General features: G+C 44.0%; 1 pseudogene; it reads right to left on the bottom strand.

Annotated features, from left to right (window-relative positions):
- Positions 1–4310: 4310 nt before the first annotated feature.
- On the bottom strand, positions 4311–4942 carry LOC146692681 (18S ribosomal RNA; annotated as a pseudogene; the record flags this gene model as incomplete).
- Positions 4943–5215: the final 273 nt, after the last annotated feature.

Raw genomic sequence — 5215 nt, 5'->3', positions numbered from 1 at the left:
CCGAGTCATTTAGACAGCCATTAGCACATGATTCTCCTTATGGGGACCTGATATGTTTAATATGCTGCTGAGAATATACCCCAGAAGAAGCGTATAGTATAGCTTTCATTTTGGAAAGAGCCATTTCTCTGTAATAAACTCTCTTTTCCAAAGATGAGTGATTTTTCGATCAGATAGATTTATTTTTTTTATTATTTTGTTGTTTCAGCAACATTAAATTTAAAAACTGTACTTTTGAGTTAAAATATATATTTATAATTTTAATAAATGACAAATTAAAAAGGCATGAACATTTTCTTGTATCGAAAAAATATTGAACCGTGCCACCAAAGTATCGAACCGAACCGTGAATTTTGTGTATCGTTGCACCCCTAAAATATATATATATATTAGATAAACAAACGAGAGACGGGACTTGCGTCAGAAATACCGATCAGCTGATCATTGATCAGTTTCATGATTGAATGAGAGAAGAAGAGGCAGCTGACAGCGTAAAGACACAGAATAACTCCAGCTTTGTGTCTTTTTTCATTCTAGCTGAAGTACGGGACAAACTGAGCTCCTTTTCACGTCAACACGAAACATGTAATATTTTCTCTGAATATGGGACGATTCCGTTTTTTAAAAGGTGGTTGGCAACTCTACTAACTACCCATATGGAAAAGATATATACAGTGGGACAAAAAAGTATTTAGTCAGCCACCGATTGTGCAAGTTCCCCCACTTAAAATGATGACAGAGGTCAGTAATTTGCACCAGAGGTACACTTCAACTGTGAGAGAGAGAATGTGAAAAAAAAATCCATGAATTCACATGGTAGGATTTGTAAAGAATTTATTCGTAAATTAGGGTGGAAAATAAGTATTTGGTCACCTCAAACAAGGAAAATCTCTGGCTCTCACAGACCTGTAACGTCTTCTGTAAGAAGCTTTTCTGTCCCCCACTCGTTACCTGTATGAATGGCACCTGTTTGAACTCATCATCTGTATAAAAGACACCTGTCCACAGCCTCAAACAGTCAGACTCCAAACTCCGCCATGGCCAAGACCAAAGAGCTTTCGAAGGACACCAGGAAAAGTATTGTAGACCTGCACCAGACTGGGAAGAGTGAATCTACAATAGGCAAGCAGCTTGGTGTGAAAAATCAACTGTGGGAGCAATCATCAGAAAATGGAAGACATACAAGACCACTGATAATCTCCCTCGATCTGGGGCTCCACGCAAGATCTCATCCCGTGGGGTCAAAATGATCATGAGAACGGTGAGCAAAGATCCCAGAACCACACGGGGGGACCTGGTGAATGACCTGCAGAGAGCTGGGACCAAAGTAACAAAGGTCACCATCAGTAACACACTACAATGGCAGGGAATCAAATCCCGCAGTGCCAGATGTGTTCCGCTGCTGAAGCCAGTGCATGTCCAGGCCCGTCTGAAGTTTGCCAGAGAGCACATGGATGATACAGCAGAGGATTGGGAGAATGTCATGTGGTCAGATGAAACCAAAGTAGAACTTTTTGGTATAAACTCAACTCGTCGTGTTTGGAGGAAGAAGAATACGGAGTTGCATCCCAAGAACACCATACCTACTGTGAAGCATGGGGGTGGAAACATCATGCTATGGGGCTGTTTTTCTGCCAAGGGGACAGGACGACTGATCCGTGTTAAGGACAGAATGAATGGGGCCATGTATCGTGAGATTTTGAGCCAAAACCTCCTTCCATCAGTGAGAACTTTGAAGATGAAACGAGGCTGGGTCTTCCAACATGACAATGATCCAAAACACACCGCCCGGGCAACAAAGGAGTGGCTCCGTAAGAAGCATTTGAAAGTCCTGGAGTGGCCTAGCCAGTCTCCAGACCTCAACCCCATAGAAAATCTGTGGCGGGAGTTGAAAGTCCGTGTTGCTCGGCGACAGCCCCAAAACATCACTGCTCTCGAGAAGATCTGCATGGAGGAATGGGCCAAAATACCAGCTACTGTGTGTGCAAACCTGGTAAAGACCTATAGTAAATGTTTGACCTCTGTTATTGCCAACAAAGGTTATGTTACAAAGTATTGAGTTGTATTTTTGTTATTGACCAAATACTTATTTTCCACCCTGATTTAAGAATAAATTCTTTACAAATCCTACCATGTGGATTCATGGATTTTTTTTTTCACATTCTGTTACTCACAGTTGAAGTGTACCTCTGGTGCAAATTACTGACCTCTGTCATCATTTTAGGTGGGGGAACTTGCACAATCGGTGGCTGACTAAATACTTTTTTGCCCCACTGTATAAATCTTATAAAGCTTGTATCTGTCTTGTGTGAAACTTGTATGAAAAGCATATAAGAGTGAAAACGGATATAAGATCCCTTGAAAAATTACATAATGAAACTTGTATGTTTTGGATACTTACTAAAACAATGTATGAAAGTAATGAGAAAGTGGCCACTTTCATGAGTAAATCATGTAAGCCTTATATGATTTACTCATGGAAGTGGCCACTTTCATGAGTAATCACATATAAGTTTTTACTATTTCTTTTCCATATGGGTAACCTTATGAATAAAATAAAGTTCACTATCAGTAACGTCATAGCACCCACCCAGCTGTAGAAACTCTGTCATGCTAGCTAGTTCGCAGTACGAGTTATTATAACTGACTGTAAAAAGTCAGCACAATGAAAATAAACTACACCTAAACTCGGTTTATATCTGACCCAGGTAGACTGCAGGTCATAACTTCTTACCTGAAGTTCAGTTCACCTGACACTCAGCCGCCTCTCCTCCTGGTCTCTCCTCCTTGTCTCTCCTCCTCTCCTCCTCCTGCCTCACCTTTCCCTCATCCACCTGGCCTCTTGTGGCAGCTCTGCCATAGCCACCACCAAACAACTGGGTTATTTTTATACATCGGCCAGCATCTGGCCAATCCAAGAGCTTTCATTGTTTATACCGTTACAAAAAAAATAAAATTCATAAAAACGAAAAATCACCATCGGCCCACTGGGCAAATGCCCAGTATGCCCGATGGCCAGTCCAGCTATGGTCATGCCATCAGTTAACCCTTCGTGTGCCAACTGTGGATCGCGTGCCCAGGGTTGCCAACCCCCTAGACTATAAATACACCAAGCGTGAAACTTCACTAGACTTGTGAGTTGCTGACTGACAGATCATTACAGATCATTCCCTCACCTGATCTGTGCTTTGACTTGACTGACCCTCAACTCTATAAAACTCTGAGGAACAAACTAAAATATAAGGTTGCAACCTAACAAAATACCTTCAAAGGGACAATTCAAATGATTAAGGACAATGTGTTTCATTTTCATTCAATTTTGTAAAGGGCTCTGATTGTTATTTTTGTTGTGAAACTGTTAGCTCTTTAAAACTAAAGTCACAGTTAACTGAAGTTCCTGGGTGTTATGATTATGCGCACTCATGTCCAGCTCCTCCCTGAACCCACTCCTGTGTGCTTACACAGGAGTGGGTTAAAACGATGTCATTAAACAATGAAAAAAAATATTTGCAAAATATCTGCATAAATATTTATTTTACCCGGTTAATCTGTGTGGCAGGGCGTGGTCTGCGGTCCTGGTGCAGGGGAGGCGGACGCACCTGAGTGGCATCCGCAATCACGCCTTGTCAGCTTATAGTCTGTGCTCTGTCTGCTGTTGTGTTGGTATGTGTTGGGCTGTGAGCTGGAAAGCTATATGTGTACAGCAACCATTTGTGAAAAGTGGTCAATAAAGAGATGCTGAAAAGCATGTTCATGTGAACATCGTTGGGTTTCCCGTGATATGGTTACAATGGTGTCATGGTCCTGGGTCAAGCGACCCAGTGTTTGAGTTTATGTATCTTTTGTATTTATTTTGTGCCTTAGCTTAGTGCACCTAGTTAATTTCTAGATTACTGTGTAGTCCTGTTTCTTAGTTATGTCATCTCCCCTGTACTAAGTTTCCCTGGTTCATGTGTCATGTCTGTGTGGTTATGTTTGGTTCCTTGTCTAGTCTGTCATGCGTGTTAGGCCTGTTAAGTTGTGTTGTCGTGTCTAAGTCTGCATGTTTCCTGTTTTATTTTGAAAAGGGTCTTGTGTTCTGTGTTCATGTGGTTAGTTTTACTCTTGCCTGTGCATCAGTATGTTTATCCTAGTCAGCTGTTTCCTCATGTGTCTCCACTTCCCCTGATCACCTCATGTGTGTATTTAAGTCCTCTGTTTTCTGAATGTCATTGTCGGGTCGTCTGTTATCCCCACCATAGTCATAGAACTTCGTAGTATTTGTTTCTTAGTGTTTTTTAGTTTGCTTAGGGTTCCTTGTTTAACCCCTGCAATCATCCAAATAAAGGACTGCTTTCTGTTTAAGATACACTATTGGAGCTGGAATTACCGCTGCTGCTGGCACCAGACTTGCCCTCCAATGGATCCTCGTTAAAGGATTTAAAGTGTACTCATTCCAATTACAGGGCCTCGAAAGAGTCCTGTATTGTTATTTTTCGTCACTACCTCCCCGAGTCGGGAGTGGGTAATTTGCGCGCCTGCTGCCTTCCTTGGATGTGGTAGCCGTTTCTCAGGCTCCCTCTCCGGAATCGAACCCTGATTCCCCGTTACCCGTGGTCACCATGGTAGGCACATAAAGTACCATCGAAAGTTGATAGGGCAGACATTCGAATGAGACGTCGCCGCCACGGAGGGCCAGCGATCGGCTAGAGGTTATCTAGAGTCACCAAAGCGGCATGGGTTTTGGGTCTGATAAATGCACGCATACCCGGAGGGTCAGCGCTCGTTTGCATGTATTAGCTCTAGAATTGCCACAGTTATCCAAGTAACGGATGAGCGATCAAAGGAACCATAACTGATTTAATGAGCCATTCGCAGTTTCACTGTACCGGCCACGTGTACTTAGACCTGCATGGCTTAATCTTTGAGACAAGCATATGCTACTGGCAGGATCAACCAGGTAGCCCCTGAGGCGGCAGCAGCGGCAGCAGCGGCGCGCATGCGCGCGCTCGCTCGCTCACTCGGGGCTACTGAGCCCTGTCGACCAGGGCGAGGCTTTCCGGACGCAGGTGTGGACTGGGGCGAGGGTTCGAGAAACCATGTTTGCCGGACGGGGCCCCGTCGCCCTCGCGGGGTGGGCAAACTCTGGGTTTGCCTACCCACTCTGCGACGAGGCCCGCCGTGGTATGACCACCGGGACGGACCGGGCGTCTCGGTCTCGCTACCGAGCGATCGC

The sequence above is a fragment of the Copadichromis virginalis genome, linkage group LG15 (assembly GCF_057382275.1).
Source record: "Copadichromis virginalis isolate Kocher_CV1m ecotype Utaka linkage group LG15, C_Virginalis_male_GT1.1, whole genome shotgun sequence".
NCBI classification, from domain to species: domain Eukaryota; kingdom Metazoa; phylum Chordata; class Actinopteri; order Cichliformes; family Cichlidae; genus Copadichromis; species Copadichromis virginalis.
The sequence above is the reverse complement of the archived record's forward strand: the minus strand, read 5'-3'. Positions and strand labels throughout refer to the sequence as shown.